The following is a 21226-nucleotide window of genomic DNA, read 5'->3' on the forward strand; positions in this document are numbered from 1 at the left end:
TAAAATTTGAACCTCAACCGTGACAATGAGGTGGAAAAATACACATATAATTCATAAAGCAAAACTTTCAATATAAATAAACAATTAAAAGAAACCCCACAAAAAGACATACATATAGATGTATAATAGGAGGAACAATGACAAACATCCAGGTTATATCTTGGATGTGTGGATTTGTTATACCAGTAAACAGACACAGTCTGGTGACAATGCACCCTAGTTCCTCGAAGTTCTGTTCTGGGACAAATTCCACCAAATAATCTATGCGTCGACGCGTTTCGGTGGTGAGTTGTGATAAGGACCACCTTCTTCAGGACTGACAATTTGAAATTCCTCCACAGAATACCTTTAACAAATGTCCCTAAACATAAAACATAATACCACCATTAAGAAAATCATACTCCACAGCATTGAATTTCATATATATATATATATTCTAGTTACACTTTAAAAGCATGATTTCATTTTTGTTTATATCACTAGATAGTAGACAATTCCCTATCATTAGACTAGCTATATACTAGTTATAAAGGAGTGACCTCGAGGTTTCCAACATTACACAGAAGGGACTACATTTATGCACAAAGGCGGGGGGAGGGGAAGACAATTCTCATTCATAAACCATACCCAAGTTCATTTTGGCAGAGTATATAATGACAAACATTGTTGTTAAAACTTATAGCTAATATATAAATATATAGATCAATATTTTATGATGTTGGGGCCCTACTCCGTACGTATTATTCAGTGGAGTCTCTATCTGGTGCCACAATTTTAATCATATAGAGTAATGGTAAAAAATACCTACATCACTGTCCCAAAGATATTGATGACAGGCGGGTTGGCGGTTAGGGTAATACCTATCTTTGGCATGTATCTTTTGTCTGAAATAAATGCAAATATTCAAAATATCATCGAGTGTTTTAGAATTTCACAGAAAGTAGAACCCATGCATACTACTTCTACTTAGTATTAGCCATACTATCTGTGACCTAAGGGTATTTTTGTGTCGTATAATCTCACCTTGATCCAATAAGGTGGGGCCTCACCGCATCTAGGTTATGTTCATTATTACGTTTTTTTAAAAAAAAAGGCAGATCCCGAATCTATTTGGTTGATCTTCAGGGACGAAACGATCTCTAGGGATAAACCGAAAATAAAGTCCACTGTAATCCCTTAGTGTTGTATATATTAATGTAACCGTAACTTCAGATTAAGATCTTCAATTGCGACACTTACCCTATCTGGTGATATACAATTGGATAATTTGTTGAGTTCCCAATGCATATATTTATGTGAGCCGTTCAATCGGGGCCAGGGAAATGTTTGTTTTGTTCACCCGAAGTTTAGGGTGTTGCTGAGAGTAAAAATGAAAAAGAAGATAACATTAATTTTTTTTTTTTTTTTTTTAAAAAACCTTTATTAGCATTTCAACCAATAACAAGTATGGGCCTACAACCCCCCGGGGCCGGCCGCTAAGCAGTCAAAGCAACAGCGATCCAATGTTGACACAGGCAGAACTTCGGGGAGCAGAATCTCCATGCTAATATATTCTCGGCCAGTAAATGGCGCAAGTAGGACACCAGGATTAAGAAGGCTTTCATTTTGTAATAGGGAAAGACGAAAGGATCAGGTGCCAAACAATTTCCCAGCAGCGAACAATGGCAGGCAGAGTAACAAACGTAAACAATAAACGGCAATCTATCGAGTCAATGGAGCAAAAACAGGAAGTGCAGGATGTAGAGAAGTATCATGACCAGTTGCGCCTGCAGTCCCATGCCCTAGAGCCCAGAAAACACCCCGGAAATTGTGGCACACATAAAAAGGCAGTGATTCACAACAAAGGAGTTGTACCACGCTGATCCCAGAAAAGAAAAACAAAGAAGAATCAGAGAAGAAAAAGGAGGCCATGGAAAAAAGGGTAAAGACTAAAGAATCCCCTTCCCCAACCCCCCACCCTGCACCTCTGCAGATGAGTACGCCCCCCCCCCCAGCAGTGTGCCTGTCGCCCTGGAACCAGACCCGAAATATAGAAGAACAGAGAAAAGGGAGTAAGAAAAGAACCCCACCAGACGGGGGGGTAGAGAGAATATTAATAAACTGGAGGAGGGCCTTCAAAACATGCCCCCGGCTTCTCCCTCCCGCACGGTAAGTTTCCCCCAAGGCAAACAGTAAGCAGCACAAAATCGACCATGTCAGAGAAAGATGGGGAGCATTATGCACCAATTATACTAATAGCTATGCCATGAGAGCACGCAACCCCTGAGCCCGCCCGTCTACTAGATGACCACCCCTGAAGGATCAGCCTTATCCTTGACCACTCTTTGCAAATCTGCCCATGCATACCCCTCGACCCAGCGCCATGTCCAATGTTACAAGGTAAAGGAGTGTCCAAAAACGACCGGGAAGCGACGCACACAGGTGGGGTGGAAGTCTTTGAGTACCAACACAGTCCGCATCATGGAGGGACGTCTTTCCCAGGGTTGCCCCAGGATCTGCACTGCACACAAGGTCCAGGAAGGCGGAATCAGCCAAGGTAGACAACTGTCGCTTGGATTTTCCCTGGGTCGCCGGAGGCCGTGCACGGGACGAGGCCACCACCTCCCACTCAGGTCCAATACCTCCGGAACAGATCAGACCCACAGCCAGCCGATCACACGGAAGCATACTGTCCGGAGTTTCCAGCTGTTCACTAATCTCAGGGGTGGCCGCGACATTGTCCTCCTGTGTGCAGTGTGGGAAGTCCCTGTGTACCTGAGGACAGGCAGGCCGCAACTGTCCCGACGCTGATGCCACACCATCGAGCTTACTCCCCAAGACCCCGATGCCATGAACCAAGGTGGAATGAAGGGCACCGAGAGCCTCGAGGAGGTCGCCGTACCCCAGCACATCTCTCTGCGATCGCTCCGCCACACTCCCAAAAGTCACACACTCCCAATCCTGCTGTGACCCGGTGGACAGGATGGTAGACTTCATCATAACAAGATGGCCGCCGGGTAGGCCCGACCCGTATTGGGACCGGGACCCAGGGACAAGCGCCTCAAGGTCCACGTCGCTGGAAACAGGGTTCCGGGGGCAGGCAAAAATTATCCGTTGTGTGGTCACGGGCAACAGTCGTCCCCACCACGGACCAGCGCCCGCGAAAATCCGGGAGCAGCCCGCAAGAATCAGGGCGAGTTACGGGCGGCGTCCGGGCAGCTCACCGTCAAAGGCAGGGGCAATCACCGGAGAATCTCAGAATTGCCACCCCGGGCATGCACTCGGTCCGCTACGCTTAGCGGTAGGAACGACCACGGCGAAATGTAGGCCGAGGTGTGCACCGCTCCGGTGGTCCGACTCCACCCAGTCACCACAGGCCGCTGTTGTTGAACTGCCACCCGGCCAAGGCGTCCACTCGAGGTCCTGGCTCCAGGGCTGCACGGGCCGCAAATTTCAAAGGCACATTTCTCCGGCGGTACCGCCGCCAGAAACTTCGGAGTCACACGGTCGGTTGCCACTCTCATTCACAAATACGAGCGCGTAGCGCAGGCTGAGAATCTCATGCAGGATATCCGTGCGGGATGCGGAGGTTCACGGAGCCGGGAGTCTACGCTGCCGTCTCGGTCGCCATCTTGGCTCCTCCAGAAGATAACATTAATAGTGCGAAGCTGGATCTTATTTAAACAGAAGATTTCTTATTGAGTCCCTGTGGAGATTAATTGGTGTCAGCGTTCTCTCCCTCCGAACCAGGGAACTAACACTACATTTATTAAGCGCTTTAAGTTGCTGGTTGCCACCTGAACTGTTCGTCAATTTTCGGCTACCGTGCTATTTTCCTAGCTGCCGGAGGACACCGCTTTTCTATCTGCGTTTTTAAAAAAAAATACTGAACCTGTACGAGAAATCTGCGCGTAAGGGGAGGGCTTCTAATTCTTACGCCACTAAGCCTTTTACCCGTTAATAGCTGGAATTGAGACCCGCGTCTGCGCGTGAAGGGAGGGCTTCTAAATCTTTCGCCACTGAACCTTTTTCCCACTTATAGTTGGGATTGAAACCCGATTCTGGCCACCATTGATCTGACAGGTTGCGCTGCTGTGTCACCCATAGACTAAAAGGAATCAACACAGACCCCCGAGCGTTCGCGCCAGAATTTAAGTATATTATATTTTCTTACCAGCGTCAGTGACAGTACGCGTTCAAGCAAACGTCGCACGATTCCGGATCGCCTATCTCTGGACTTATTCCTACGTCCTACCTTTATGTTACCACTCTCCGCCCACGTGACTTCGCAAATCTACATGGAAAGTGACAAAGGACACTTGAAACCAGCTCCATGTTGGAGTGGGAGACTCTTCGAGTATCACTTTGTTCGTGGAAATAGATCTCAGTTACCACGTCCTATATTATTGACAGTACCTAAGTTGTCTCCGAGTAAATATACAGTAGGTATAAGGGACAAATAAAAACGCTATTCTCTCCGTGGTCCATCTATCTTAAATATATGACCCGTTCTTGTAGGCGACATTACATTATATATGACCCGTTTTTGTAGGTGACATAACATTATATATGAGCAGATTTGCAGACACACAGCGATGTATATCTATAAAAAAACCAGAATATGCAGACTCACATGTGTTTATATCTGTGATGGCGAAGTATGCACTTTTGCCACTGGTTCTCTTGTAAACAAAGGGGCTACATATTTAGTGAGAGCACTATGTGTACCATAAAAGGGAATTTTTTTGAAATTATTAAATAAACCTCAGCTCATTTCATGTGAGTCCCGAAACAAAAAGGACGTTATAACCCTGACAAATCAAATTTTGGAGTTGAGATAAAAACTAGCTTAATAAACTAATTCAAGAGGAGAATGAGAAGGGTGAGATCCTTGATCCTCTAAGGGACTCCAGTAATAGCAGGTAAATTGACCATGTGGTGATTGGAGCCCAATTTTTTTAGGGAGGGATTCGCACAGAGGTGGGAATTCTAAGAACTAAGTTTCATCCAATCTTCCCTCGTGTTGAGCCCTTTGCAGATAGTGTTGAGGGCAGAGATGTACCACTGTTCCCTATTCTTTCTTTTCTTTTCCAGGTTGCCTCCTCTGAGGCTTCCAGAGATTTTCTCAATTACAAACCACTTGAATTCAGTATGATTATGCTTCAAGGTGTGATAATGTTCGACAAGAGGAGCATTTTGTTTGTTGGTCTTTAATGCTGAACGATGTTCAAGCAGTCGCAGTCTGAGCTCTCTTCCAGTTTCACCAACATATGCCAGGCCGCAGGGACACAATAAGAGGTAAACCACGTTGCAACTTCTGCAGTTGCTCATGTCTTTAGACCGTATTGTGAAACCGTTATAGGTGACTGTTTTTGTGGTCTGGCAATGTTCGCAGATGCTACATGTTCCACAAGGGTAGCTACCGATGACTTTCTGCATCGTTAATGAGGACTGTACTTGAGGTTTGATTGTCCTGTATGTAGTGACCAAATTTTTGCGGATGTTATCATTGCGCTTGAATGCGAAGAGGGGTTTAGGGAGCGCAATTTCCATGCCTTCATTAAGGATGTGCCAATTAGAGTTGACAACATTTTTGAGTTTGTTGCTGATGTTAGACAATTGTGTCACAAACACCAGGCGTTTGTCCAAACCATCAGATTTCTGTTTTGAGTGGCTCTGTTCAAACATGCTTTCACAGTTGTAAAATCTAGCTCGCTTAAACGATTGTCTAATCAACTTCTTTGGATATCCGCGGTCACTTAGTTTACTTTTCAGAAATTCAGAGTTTTTGTAAAAATCATTAATTGATGTACAGTTTCTCCGAAGGCGGAGAAATTGGCCGAATGGTATGTTGTCTCTCTGGGCCTTAGGATGATAACTCTTATAATGCAACAGTGTGTTTTTGTCCGTCGGTTTAGTAAACAATTCTACATTAAGAGTACCGTTGCTGTTTTTTATTGTAATGTCCAAAAAGTTGACAGAAGTATTGTCATATTGGGCTGTGAATTTCAAGTTGGCGTCGCCCAAATTAAGCCATTCAAGAAATTCTAGGAGGGTAACCTCATCACCCTCCCAGATAAAGAAGATGTCATCTATGAAGCGGTGCCATATCAAGATGTTTTCATAGAATGGCGCCGCCTCATTATAGACATGTCTGTCCTCAAAGCTACCTACGTAAAGGCAGGCCAGGCTCGGCGCGCAGGTGGCCCCCATGCTGGTACCTTTGCGTTGGAGGTAAAGGTCTTCCTTAAAAAGAAACATGTTATTTTTAAGGACCAAAGTGATGCAGTCCAAAATAAAGTCCTTGTCAGCCCCTCTAGTGGCTTCTGGTGTCAGCAATTGACTAATAACCCTGATGGTGTCATCCTGGGGGATATTAGTATATAGGGCTTCGATGTCGAGGGTCACCAGCCATTGTTTATCTGCATGAAAGCTGGTTCCCTCAATCATCGAGATGATGTGCGCTGAGTCCCTAACATAGGATTTTTGTTTAGATACCAGGGGTTTTAGGAATGAATCGGCATATTGGCTAAAGGGTTCTAAAAGAGAACCAATGCCACTCACAATAGGTCTCATCGGGGGGTTAGTTTGGCTTTTGTGAATCTTTCGGAGTCCATAGATTGCAGGCGTTAAAGTGTTATCATTTGTGAGGAACTTAAGTTCAGCATCGCATAACAAATTGTTTGATTCTGCAGCCTGCAACATGTCTCTGACACGTTTGTTCAAATCCACCAACTTGGAGTGGGGGACCTTGGTGTAATGTTCCTGAACACCTAAGAGGGTTAACATTTTTTGGTCATAGTCTCTTGTGTTGAAGACCACCACTCCGCCACCCTTATCGGCTGGTTTAATGGTTAGATTTGAATCCTCTTTAAGTCCTTTAAGAGCCATCCTCAAGGATTTGGCCATGTTGTTGTTGTCGGGGTGGCTATTTCTGAGTATGCCTTTAATTTTTGCATCTATAGTATGTTCAAATATTTCCACGCTCTTATCCACAGAGTTAATCGGTGGTGTAAATGTGGATTTACCTTTAAGACCAGAAATATTCTCTGGTGTCACATATTCCCTATTTTCAAAGAACCTGGTGAGCCTAATTTTCCTAAAGAAAGCTCTAAGATCTTTTTCTAGAGTGAATTTGTTGACATTGGACGTAGGTGCAAAGGTGAAACCCCTACTTAACACTTCTATTTCCTCACTGGTTAAGGCCCTATCCGACAGATTGATTATAGGAATTTTATTATTAGCTTCATTATTTACCGCCAATAACGTTGGTTGCGGGTTTTTAGATATTCCTGGGGTGGATTTCGTTGGTATCGACCCCTCCCCTGTCCCGAGTTGTTTCTTGACCCCCTCCTTGGGCGGTGCTCTAAAAAATCACTGTAATTGCTAGTAGAGGCATGATTATTAGTTTGTATGGCATTGGAGGGAGACTCATCTTCGCTGCTTGATCCAGTAGTATCCGAAAAGGTGACCACCTTTCTGCCACCTCTAGAGTATATCGGTCTCGTATCATATGGTCTAGATCCTCTTTGTTCCCTGGTTTGTGAGTAATAATCCTTAGTGGTGTAAGGGTAGACTAAATCAAGACTAAACTTATTAACGTCTTTTTTCAATTTAATGGTCTTTTTATTGATTAGATAGTCCTTATATCCATTCACCTCTTAGTCAAGTTCATCTAGTCTTTTTTTAGCATCCTCCAATGCCGTACTCTCAAACAGAAGTTTATCTAGTTCCTCAATCTCTTTTTTCTCAATAATAATCATTTCCTGGGCTGTTTCAATAATAAGAATGATCCAGTCCCGACTGCATCTATTCGCAATATGTGTCCAAACCTCAAGAAACTTTTTGTTCTCTACAAACAGACCAGGTTCATTTCTCACCTGTAGTCCAATCGGGATAACCCCTGATTTTAAATATTCGAATAAAAATTCGGCATGTAGTTCGGTTCTTATTAGTTTCTTTTTGAGATTCAGGGTTTTACCCCATTTATCATTGTTTCCTGTTACCACAGTGAGTTTGTTCCCTGTTTTTAATGCACTTCCAATAATCTTATTGTATTGGTCTTCTGAGAATCCAAATGTTTTAAATGGATCCATATTGTGCTATATTATCTAAGTACTATGCTGTTAATAAACAGTCCGTAGGGATGGGAGCTCTCCAACCAGTCGGTTGTACAAAATGCCTTGCAAAACAAGGAGAGGGGCTCAATCACGTACAAAGAGATAGAGCACCAGTAACTGTTAGGTTAAAAAGAGTTTTCTCTTTGTACAGGTACAGAGATTTATGTTGCAACAAAGAACCTAATATCATTCACCCACTCGCAAGCATTCAGACAAGGTAATACCATCTAATGTGTAGTGTTGGAAAAGTATCAGTAGAGGAACTCAATAGTTCATAAAAAACATTGATTGAAATTTATTAATAAGGTAAAAAGCATATATCATGATCACAGTAATTCACAAATTAGGGACGAAACAGACACATCTGCTAAAATTTGAACCTCAACCGTGACAATGAGGTGGAAAAATACACATATAATTCATAAAGCAAAACTTTCAATATAAATAAACAATTAAAAGAAACCCCACAAAAAGACATACATATAGATGTATAATAGGAGGAACAATGACAAACATCCAGGTTATATCTTGAATGTGTGGATTTGTTATACCAGTAAACAGACACAGTCTGGTGACAATGCACCCTAGTTCCTCGAAGTTCTGTTCTGGGACAAATTCCACCAAATAATCTATGCGTCGACGCGTTTCGGTGGTGAGTTGTGATAAGGACCACCTTCTTCAGGACTGACAATTTGAAATTCCTCCACAGAATACCTTTAACAAATGTCCCTAAACATAAAACATAATACCACCATTAAGAAAATCATACTCCACAGCATTGAATTTCATATATATATATATATATTCTAGTTACACTTTAAAAGCATTATTTCATTTTTGTTTATATCACTAGATAGTAGACAATTCCCTATCATTAGACTAGCTATATACTAGTTATAAAGGAGTGACCTCGAGGTTTCCAACATTACACAGAAGGGACTACATTTATGCACAAAGGCGGGGGGAGGGGAAGACAATTCTCATTCATAAACCATACCCAAGTTCATTTTGGCAGAGTATATAATGACAAACATTGTTGTTAAAACTTATAGCTAATATATAAATATATAGATCAATATTTTATGATGTTGGGGCCCTACTCCGTACGTATTATTCAGTGGAGTCTCTATCTGGTGCCACAATTTTAATCATATAGAGTAATGGTAAAAAATACCTACATCACTGTCCCAAAGATATTGATGACAGGCGGGTTGGCGGTTAGGGTAATACCTATCTTTGGCATGTATCTTTTGTCTGAAATAAATGCAAATATTCAAAATATCATCGAGTGTTTTAGAATTTCACAGAAAGTAGAACCCATGCATACTACTTCTACTAAGTATTAGCCATACTATCTGTGACCTAAGGGTATTTTTGTGTCGTATAATCTCACCTTGATCCAATAAGGTGGGGCCTCACCGCATCTAGGTTATGTTCATTATTACGTTTTTTTAAAAAAAAAGGCAGATCCCGAATCTATTTGGTTGATCTTCAGGGACGAAACGATCTCTAGGGATGAACCGAAAATAAAGTCCACTGTAATCCCTTAGTGTTGTATATATTAATGTAACCGTAACTTCAGATTAAGATCTTCAATTGCGACACTTACCCTATCTGGTGATATACAATTGGATAATTTGTTGAGTTCCCAATGCATATATTTATGTGAGCCGTTCAATCGGGGCCAGGGAAATGTTTGTTTTGTTCACCCGAAGTTTAGGGTGTTGCTGAGAGTAAAAATGAAAAAGAAGATAACATTAATAGTGCGAAGCTGGATCTTATTTAAACAGAAGATTTCTTATTGAGTCCCTGTGGAGATTAATTGGTGTCAGCGTTCTCTCCCTCCGAACCAGGGAACTAACACTACATTTATTAAGCGCTTTAAGTTGCTGGTTGCCACCTGAACTGTTCGTCAATTTTCGGCTACCGTGCTATTTTCCTAGCTGCCGGAGGACACCGCTTTTCTATCTGCGTTTTTTAAAAAAAATACTGAACCCGTACGAGAAATCTGCGCGTAAGGGGAGGGCTTCTAATTCTTACGCCACTAAGCCTTTTACCCGTTAATAGCTGGAATTGAGACCCGCGTCTGCGCGTGAAGGGAGGGCATAACAAATCCACACATCCAAGATATAACCTGGATGTTTGTCATTGTTCCTCCTATTATACATCTATATGTATGTCTTTTTGTGGGGTTTCTTTTAATTGTTTATTTATATTGAAAGTTTTGCTTTATGAATTATATGTGTATTTTTCCACCTCATTGTCACGGTTGAGGTTCAAATTTTAGCAGATGTGTCTGTTTCGTCCCTAATTTGTGAATTACTGTGATCATGATATATGCTTTTTACCTTATTAATAAATTTCAATCAATGTTTTTTATGAACTATTGAGTTCCTCTACTGATACTTTTCCAACACTACACATTAGATGGTATTACCTTGTCTGAATGCTTGCGAGTGGGTGAATGATATTAGGTTCTTTGTTGCAACATAAATCTCTGTACCTGTACAAAGAGAAAACTCTTTTTAACCTAACTTTGAGATTTGAGGACATTGCAAAGGACCTTGAATGTAATCCTGGCTTCTGTCTGAAGCCAACGGAAAGCTTTGAGGTTGGGCTTCATGTGCTCACAGTCTGGCAACCTGTTCTTTAGCCTTTGCAAACTGGCAGCAAGTTTCTTGGGGAGACCCATAGACGTGATGTTGCAATGTCAAAAAGAGAGTCATTTTGAAATGTCTGTTCATCTTTACCAGAACTGCTCCTGGAAACAGCCCAACTTCCTTCCACATCACTTCACGCAATAAAGGAGCCACCAGCTTCTCAACCTTACTGCTTCTGGTCATACTCCCTCCTATCTACAAGGTCCATTGGGGCTCTGTTTTGACTTCTAAAATATGGAACTTCCTTACTTTCAGTCTTCAAAATCACGTTAATCAACTGAACTTTCAGACACTGCTGAAGGCTTGTCTATTTGCCAGTTCCATAGCTGCCTATTTTTCTGTCTGTATTCGTATGCTATCAGTCCCTCAGCACTAGCATACCTTCCAAGGTTACAATTGCACTTCATAAATTGTAATTCCTTTATTAATTTACCCATCTGTAACTCTGTGCATGTTATTTATTTTATATTACGCCTGCTCTGTGGCACAATAAGGGGTCAATGGATGCTTCTGTCTTGTGTGGCGGGTCTTTCCTGGTAATACATATATGATACTCACAAGAACACACTAATACACTATTAAAGGATGTGTATACTAGGCATAGAGCCTAGAAAAGAGACTCCCCTTTCTGGTTTTTAAAAAACCAGAAAGGCGAGTGGTTAGACACACTGACAAGATGCTGAAGGGGACATGCGGGAAAATTGTATTCCAACTGCAGATTCTGCAGTGAAGTAAGGTATGCGGAGAAACTAACATGCCTTGCCATGCTGTATATTAATTAGGTCATACAACTAAGTAAATATTTCTCAAGATAATTTTGGATTGTAGATATTGATTTTAGACGAATAGGGATTGTGATAAGTTATGTTTGCGGATTTCCTGGGATTCGCTATGACTTCAGTTATGAATGCTGAGATTTGGTAATAATCACCATAATTCTGATGCATATGTTTTATAGATGATTTGTTCATAATAAAATAACCAATCATTGTAAAATATCAATCAGTGTGTGTGTCTACTGTTTAAGGGCACCAGAGTGGGACTCACTGTGTAAAGAAATCCCTGCAGATGAGAAATTCTCTGACAAGGTTGTCTGATTATTAGAGAGAAAAGTGAAGGACACCGGCAAGTTCTTCTTTAGTATGAAAACGGGTACGATATGTACATTTCTGCTAGGAGATAAGGTGATCTATCCAGATATGCCCCTCAAATGGGAGGTTCTTCAGCCATAATCCACAGGGGAAAGGTGTTATAGTACTTGGATACTCACTCAGTCAGTCAGTCAAGAAAACTTTATTCGTTTTTTTACAACCATAAAAGTATACAATAAACAGCATATCATTCAAATAAAATAAGCAAGTCAGAATCATAGAATATGTAATACATCTTCTTAAGCCTATAATTCACATATTCTTTAAAATAGGAAATAAATATCATCTTAAAATGTGTTAAAACCAACTATTCCATTTTTGAGGCACATAGTCCTTCAAGTATGTCTCACACAATACTTCTATCCTTTAATAATTCATTCTCCTGATAGCTTAAAAGATCTAAATTTCATCAGTACTCTTTACATTTGAGGAACACTTTAACTTTATTTATATATTTCCCAATGGCACAGGCTATATCTAAATTCATAATTCCCACTAAGAGGTTTACAGCTTGCATCCTATTTTTAATATCATATTTTTTAAAAATTGGACCTAAAATCTCTCTTCGTATATCTAAAATCTTCAAGCAATCTAATAATATATGTAAAATATCACAGGTAGTACCTAAAGTGCAGGTGCATTTTCCATTGCTGTTTATCATTAAGTTTTTTTACCCCTTTATTCGCGTAATAAGGGTTTATCCCAATTCTCAATCTTAGCACTTCACGCCGTAACAGGCAGCTAGGTAGTCTGTCAATATAGGGGTAATGTAAATCATTTTTCCATGCCGAGGCCATATGGGAAACTGAGCTTTTCCGTGAGAGGTACTCCTGGTCGTGTGTTCGAGACACTTCTATTCCCAGTGTCCTAAGTTCTTTCTTATCTATCTTTAGATAGAGGGACTGAGGGCACAACTTTATCTTTAACACACCATATGCTTCATTTATTGAGGCTCTAGTCTCTTTTGCCCAGGTCAGGTCACTGTTGGCAATTTCATTTTTACACCACTGTGAGATTTTTTGGTCCTCACCTGATCCTAACCGCTGCCAGAAACGTACTAAAGTCATGCAGGCTGTTATAGCCCATAAGGTAATTCCCAATTCTAATCTTGCTGCTCAGTCATTTTAAATAATTTGTGGATGACTTTGTGACAGTTCCCCATACAATTCCAGTTGTTAAGCAATAGCTGCCATTATGCTATAAATACTCTTGCTACGGGCCCAAAGCTTGCTTGAGGTCTGCACTGTCCTTGCATGCCAGTCTTATACATTGTCTGTAAGCTTTCTCTCTTACATCTTATTAGATACCTGAATTGTCATTCTTGTCACCTCTGGGATAAATCTCTCAAGTTCACCACTACACAACATTTGGATAAATGCCCGTTTCAGCCCTGTTTTTGCCTGTTCATGCTGAACATCACTGCCACAGAATGGTGCCCTGCAACTCATGTGCCCTTTCTCCAACACAAAGAGTGATTGTTTATTAGGACTAGGCTCATCTTACAATGGTGGTCATGCTTGCTACCCCGCAACATTGTGGAGACAGGGTGCTAATTGACCAAATGAACTCCTGGCAAAATGATAGGAGGTTAGGGTGAATATTTAAAAATGTGCAAAAAGTCTGTAGCTGACCATTTGCTTCGGTCTGTCTAAAGATGGGCCAGCCTCATTCTTGTTAAGCCTCAGAGGACTTAATGTACCCGCCAATCCTGGAACAATTAGGGAGTGTCAGAAAGTGCTAACCTTGTACTCTGGATCTAACCAGAGTGATGCACTCTTCCACACCTCCTCACATCCACCCCACATAATAATAATATGTAGGCTAATTGTGAAATCCGTTAAAGGAAGGGCCGGACTGGCCATAGCAGGAACCGGGTGGTTCCCCGGCAGGCCGCCAGGGTGAGGGCTGGTTTTGGGCCCCTGGGGGCCGTTTTTGATACCAGGGGTCGGCAATATCGGTCACCTGTAACAAAATTGGCCGAAACCGGCCCTTACAAACTGCTCAGCTGCACCCCCCTCACACCAGTGGGGGCCGGCCGAGCAGTTTGCCAAGGCCGGTTTCGGTTCCCAGTCCGGGCCTGGTTAAAGGGATTGACATAAAAGAGAAAACAGAAACACTGAATATCACCACTCTGACCCATCACTGGGCACTGATGTCTAGAGGTGAAGGTGGATATCTAAAGAGAAATAGGAGAGCTTTTATAGTCTTTCAATAAAGTGAATCATCCAGCCCTCACTATAGATACGGTATACCTTGAGCTCATCTGTATATAACCAGAAAACTGATTTTTCTGAAACCAAAGCATTACGACACTCAGGGCCTGATTCAGGTCTTGGCGTACGGGTGACTCAGTCACAACGGAGACGGATATCCCGGCCCCCTGAATTATAAATCCGATTATATCCTATGGGATTTATATTATGTTGGATGGGATATCCGTCACCGTTGTGACAGAGTCACCCGTCCGCCAAGATCTAAATCAGGCCCTGAGTACTTTGTTAAGTCTGGACTGCACATTAACTAAAAAAAAAGATTGCAGCTAATAATATAAATATTTAGGATATCTACTCTGAAAGTCACATAAAACCACGAGAAAAATAGGTATTAAGAATTTTCTTTCACGGATAGTAAAATGAATCACAGGTCTTTTTTAGGCCTCACAGTTTAATACTGGAGATTTATTCAGAATTTCTAATCTATAGCTGTCCTTTTAAGTGAAACTTTAAAAAAGGAAGTGCCAATAAACATTGAAAATACCCTGGAAGATCAGCTTTAATGGACTCTGAACAGCTGCCCCTATAAGTGATCCCTGAAAAAAGGAAGTGCCAATAAAACGTTAACATCAGCTTTAATGGACTTTGAACAGATAAAACGTTGTATTCGTTCCAATTCTCTATTGTAATCGCCAAACATTTCTAGGACTTGTATTTTACACACAGATGCATCAAGGCGGTGATTAGGGGCAGTCGTGTCCCAGGAAGATTTAAAAGGCAGAAGAAATACCAGTTCGGTACATTAACATGAAATTATTTCAAAGAGAGAATAATTATTCCACCATAAAAAAGGAATGCCTGGTCATAAAGTTGTCTATAGAAAGTCTAAGCTATTACCTAGAAGGGAGTGAGTTTGCAATATTCTCAAATCACACTCCCCTACCATGGCTGGCCCTAAAAAGGTACCAACATGATGACCTAAGATGATTCCTGTCCCTCCAACCCTTCTAATTCCGGATCAGGCACAGAAAAGACAAAGCCCCCAAAATGCACATTTTCTTTTACGATTCCATCTCTGGTTCTACAGAAGAACCTCTAAAGAGGAGACGTGAAGGAAGGATAGAATGCTTACTGAACAGGAAAGGGCGTCCCAAAATGGCAGTCGCATGGACTGGGGGTGACATGGGGGAGGGTGAAAGTATAAATATCAAGAGTAAAGACTAATGTTGCTTCTTCAGAAGGAGAAACCGAAAACAGATCAGAACGCGTAGAGGTTCGCCACGACACAGAAAGCGGAAGACTTATCACCTCAAAAAAGGGAGTCATCAAATCAGACTCCTATAATCTACATCAGGTGTAAGAACGATGCTGCTTGAGCAACAGAGAGGAGCCTCTTGAGATGTCCAGCTGCAGTCTGGAGATCCGCAGATCCCACCAGACCCAAGGAAGAGCAATCGGAAAGCTGTTTTTTTTTTCCCCCATAACATTTTGTGTTAACACAGCTGGTTGACCACAACCCGGAGGCCGGCAGCATGTAATATGTATTAACTTTACCATCAGGACACAGCTTGTATGCCTACAACCCAGCGGCCGGCAGCGAAGTGTAGGACTTGTATTTCAACATCCGCAATGTCTGCTAGTAATCCTATTACAGCTTATGACGTAGATTTGTACTTAATGAATCTTAACATAACAACCCCCCCTCCGCCCCCCCACCCCATCTGCCTTTCCCAAATTAACTGTAGTGTCACCCTGTACGTCGTGCAGTTTATGTGGTTATCGTGGTCAAGCAGGCCCTCCACTCCCCTCCATGGCGCTAATCTCCAGATTCTCTCCCTCTGCGTCCCCACACGTGAAACCCCAACTCCAGAGGCCCGGATCTACTAGGCATTAATTCCCAATAGTGAGGCAGCTGGTCTTTACGATAAACCACAGTATTCACCCATGCAGCTATTGTAGGGGGCTGCTGCTTCTTCCAGTGGATTGCCACCTGCCTCTTAGCCAATAGCAGCAGCATGGCCGTGAGCTTCCGAGAACTCTTTGGGACCTCAGAAACAAAGCCCAGAAGCGCCGTCAGTGGAGTGGCTTGTACCTGATTATTCGTAATTTGTCTAATATATCCAATTACTTCCACCCAAAACCTCTCTATCGGTCCACAATCCCATGCCAAGTGTGAGAATGTGGCGTCCGGAGCCCCACATCTCCAACATCTCGTGTCTGGATGAATGCCCATGCGATGCAGCTGAGAGGGCGTTCAATATAATTGGTATAATCTGTGAATTAGCCGCAATCTGTAGTTGGGTGATAAGTGTTCCAATTGTGAGCAACAGTATTGCCAATGTTTGTCCGTGATAACAAGGTTAGAATCCCTCTCCCACTCTGCCCTGGCCGCGCACTCGATTACTGGCTACTCTTTTTGTGTTATACTGTAGATGCGCGTAATCAATTTACGAGGAGAAGGATTAGCCAACACATTTTCTAGCGCGGGTAGTGCAGGAGGCACCTGCTGGAAGGACACGTATCTAGCACGGCATGCGGCCCTAATCTGATAGTACAGAAGCGTGTCTGATGCCGTGGGTGTTTGCGAATTACACATCTGATGTAATGTCAAGAATGTATCCGGAAATAGATCGCTACCCTTCTCCAATGCATGCGCCTTGGCTCTCAGTGTGATTGCTTTGTCCGTTAATGGAGTTAATAGCGGGTTACCTCCTAGCGGCATAGATGGGGCGTAAAATTCCTCAACACGGGCCCTCTTTGCAATCCCTCTCCATGCCCGCCTCATGGTTTCTACCGTGTCAATTTCTAAATGTGGTCTCCTATAAGGCTTATAGATTGCCGTTTTCAGTAGAGTGGGAGCCACTCTATCAATTACGACTGCCACATAGGTTTGAAAGGGCGTTGGGTTTTGCCAGAAGTGCAAATATTGTGCCTGAGCGCTATAGGCATAAAGTTCAAAATCAGGAGCCCCCAATCCACCCTGGGTGAAGGGTAGTGTCAACAGCTTCCAGGAAGCTCTGGGCTGCTTGCCCGCCAATACCAGGTCAAGAATGTGGGATCTTAGTTTCCTGAAAAAATGTGTATTGAGCGGCATCGGAATGTTTATGAACAGGTATAGGAGCTTGGGCAAGATTACCATTTTAATGATGGCTATTCGACCCATCAATGACAGCGGTAGCTGTTTCCATTTCTTTATTTTGCATTCTATCCAATCCACTACTGTTCTCTAATTTGCCAGCCATATTTCGTGCAATGATCTGCTCGCCCATATTCCTAAATATTTAACTTGCCCACTGTATAGGAAATTCCGTGTCAACCCGAGTAGTGTTGTCAGTGAGAGGAAAGATCACGGATTTAGACCAGTTTACCTGTATGCCTGTAAGCCCACCATAACAAACGATCTTTCGCATTACTTCTACAAAGTTGTCCTTAGGGTTTGTTAGATATATTATCATGTCATCGGCATACATTGAGATCAACAGTCCTCTAGACGTGAACCCAATGCACCTTTGTGTATGGTGTTGGCGAAGCCGGGCCGCCAACGGCTTCGTGGCGATGGCGAACAACAGTGGCGACAGTGGGCAACCCTGTCGTGTTCCCTTTGTTATGGCAAAAGGTTCCAATATCTGCCCGTTTATCCTGACCCGTGCCATAGGATTCGTGTAAAGCAACTGAATTTGATTAAGAAATAAAGGGCTAAACCCCATCCGGGACAGCAGGACAAAGAGGAACCTCCACTCCAACGAGTCAAATGCCTTTGTGGCATCTAAAACTTCAGCAATTGCTTGTACATGGGGGGCCAAGTAGTGCAGAATTCCAGACAGCGTTCGTAAGTTATGGGCAGTTGGGCGGCCTGGTATAAAACCAGAGTGGTCCAGCAATGCTATCTGCGGCACCATTGGTTGCAGCCTATTGGCAATGAGTTTGGCATAGATCTTAGCATCTAGATTTATTAGAGAGAGTGGGCGGTATGAATCAGGCTCAGCAGGGTCTTTTTCAGGTTTCAGCAGAGCGACTATAGTGGCCTCTCTCAATGTGGGAGGAAGGATGCCTGTCTCCATTGCCTCCAGGTATACCTGCAGTAGACGCGGTGCCAGTAGATCTGAGTATTCCTTATAAAAGGCCGCAGTAAGCCCGTCCGTCCCTGGAGTCTTCCCCGCCGGCTTACTGTTTATTACTTGCCTAATGTCTTCCACTGTGATGGGAAGCTCCATGTATTGCCTAGCTCTATCGCTAAACCATGCCAATGCCATGGTGTCCAGGAATTCCACTATGTCAGACTGTGAAGGGTTGGATTTGGAGGCATACAGTGTTTCATAATAACGGGACATTGTGTTTAAGATTTCTGGCGGTGTTCTAACCAGCTCCCGTTCTCTGTGAGCATTTCAGTTATATAATCCGCCCCCCTAGATGGTCTAAGTAATCCCGCTAATGTCATCCCGGCTCTTTCCCCTTCTCCATAGTGCCGTGCATTCCGACAGTTTAGACCGAATCTGCTCTGTAACAGCAGGTGATGGGGAGTGAACCTGCACACACTCCAGTGCTCCAATCTCACACTCCAGTCTCTGCAATGTGGTACGTATATCTCTAAGGACACCTGTTTTAAGTGCCATACAGTCTCCTCGTATCACAGCTTTAAATGCTTCCCATAGCGTACCAGGTGACTCCACCGTTCCCTCATTAAGGTGAAGTAATCTTCTATTTTCCCCCTGTAACTCCTCCCGAAAGACCTGGTCCTGCATTGCCCCTAAAGGAAATCTCCAGCTGAACGGAGTTATGTATGGATCTGGCACTTTAAATGTCAGCTGTGCAGGTGCATGATCCAAGAGTGTACGCGGGCGGTGCCCAGCCGCGGTGACCCAAGTGTGCATGTCTTTAGATAATAACCAGAAGTCTAGCCGCGACCAGGCGTTGCGGTGGTGCGTCACACAGGTGCCCTCTCTAAGTGTTGGGTGTAGCACTCTCCAAGAATCCACTAATTGCAGATCAGACATGATATCTTGCAACATCGTGGTTGCTCTCGGGTGGTGCTCACGTGATGCACCCTGCCTGTCAGCTACGTCCAAAAGGACCGCATTGATATCACCACCCCAGATGACTGTAGTGTTATTCAAGGATTGCACCATTTGCCAGATGTGTTGAAAAAAGTCAGAGTCATCCGTGTTCGGGCCATAAGTGTTGATTATTACAGTGGGCGTATTGTCCAGTGTGCCTTGTAATAAAATATACCGTCCTTCCCTATCTATCATTGTGCGGTGTGTGCGCCACTTCAGTCCCTTGCGCAGCAATATAGCCACTCCCCGTGAGTAGTTGGAGTACCCCCGTCCACCACCTCCCCCCATCTTTAGTTCCTAAGCATGCCTGCCGTGCCTCCCGTCAAGTGTGTTTCTTGCAGTAGACATATGTCCCCTCCATGTCTAGAGAGGTATGAATGGACCAATCTCGAATTCCGATGATCATTCAAGCCTCTAACATTCCAAGTGAGACATTTTAGGTGCAACATAATAAAAACAGATACTAGGTATGCTTACACCCTGGAGGAGACGCAGGGCCACCCAGACCAACAGTTAACAAAACCTCAGGCAGATTGCTATCTTTGTCTGCAGCCTTTCTATGTCTAAATGTGGATATATCCACTCGCATCAACAACCATCGACTACCGGGTGTACATTTATAGTTTGGCAGATACCCAAAAAAGAACTGTCCCCCCATCCCCATCCCCTCCCACACCAACCTCCCAAAGAGGTTGTGTACCCCCCAACTTCTCACAATTGTAAACAATAGCTCCAGAAAAGGAGCCCTGAGGGAATCATCCCATGGGGTATGTGGGTCCGCCGGCATAACACCCCTGCACTCATGGCAGGGTGGCCGAGTGTATCTCTTACTACCCCAAGTCGTAGAGCCATTATGTATTTGTAACAGTGTCAACATGTGAGCTGGGGGGGCTTGATATTACATGAACATTGACGTAGCAGTCTATCAAGATCTTACAGTCAAAGGACCCCTCAGCCATCATCAACCCTGCCGCTTAATAACTCTTAAATATGGTCTTATCTGCACAGCTGGCTCAGCATGCCGGAGCTCTCAGTCATTATCGCTCAGATTGTTTGCCGCATGAAGATCTTCCGACGGCGTTCTCTGTCTCTGCTCCTTAGCCATCTGCTTTGCGTACGTCAAAGCAGCCTTCGCATCCGTAAAGAAGGTGGGCTTGCCAGGACCTTGAATCCGCAGTTTGGCGGGATAGATCAACGAGTACTTGGTACCGATCTGTTGGAAAATCTTCTTTGCTGGCATAAACTCTCTGCGGACCGCTTGGACTTGTAGCGTGAAGTCTGGGTACATGGTCTCTATGTATTTCTCCATGTTTTGTATGTCTGTGGTTTCCGATATTCCTGTAATTCTTACGTTGTTTCTCCTCGATCTGGCTTCCAAATCCTCATTCTTCAACTTAATTGCATGTAGCACCCCATCCATTTCACGCAATTTTTTGTCCATTTCTGTTTGCCCCTCTTCCGTCTCCGTGACTCTAGTTTCCAATACACTCATGCGGCCTTCCTGTTTCTCCACCCTTTGCGTTATCCTGTCCATTCTTTCTGCAAGGGAGTCCATTTTGGAGTCGAGACTCTGAAGACTTGATTTCAGATCTTTGAACATGGATCGGATATCCTCTTCCGGTGGCACTGATGCGGCACCATCATCCGCCTGGCTGTGCTGGCTAAACTTGCCGTCCGCCACTTTGTTAGATTTTTTTTCGAAAGTGATCCTGGGTTGCCGTGTATCAGGTTTCCCCATCTTAGCTGGCCTTTGGCTCCGCGTGGCGGTGTTTGCTATGCATGGCTCCCTATCCGTGCCCAGGCATCTACAATTCTTGTCTGGCGTACTGAATGCACTTCAGGGGCCATCCCCCCTCTGCCCGTGTGCTCTAAGAATCGCTCCAAAGTGTGGCCCGGCCTCTTCAGCCCTCAGTGTCAGCGCTATCCTGTAGTGCAGAACTGCGGCTTGTGCTGGATCGAAATCATACCACCCTCAGTGCGGCACCAGCAATGTTCATCCCCTCAGCGGCCCTCCGTACACCTATCTACGTGGGGCTATCAGCCCGCCTT

The sequence above is a fragment of the Triturus cristatus genome, chromosome 2_1, assembly GCF_964204655.1.
Source record: "Triturus cristatus chromosome 2_1, aTriCri1.1, whole genome shotgun sequence".
NCBI classification, from domain to species: domain Eukaryota; kingdom Metazoa; phylum Chordata; class Amphibia; order Caudata; family Salamandridae; genus Triturus; species Triturus cristatus.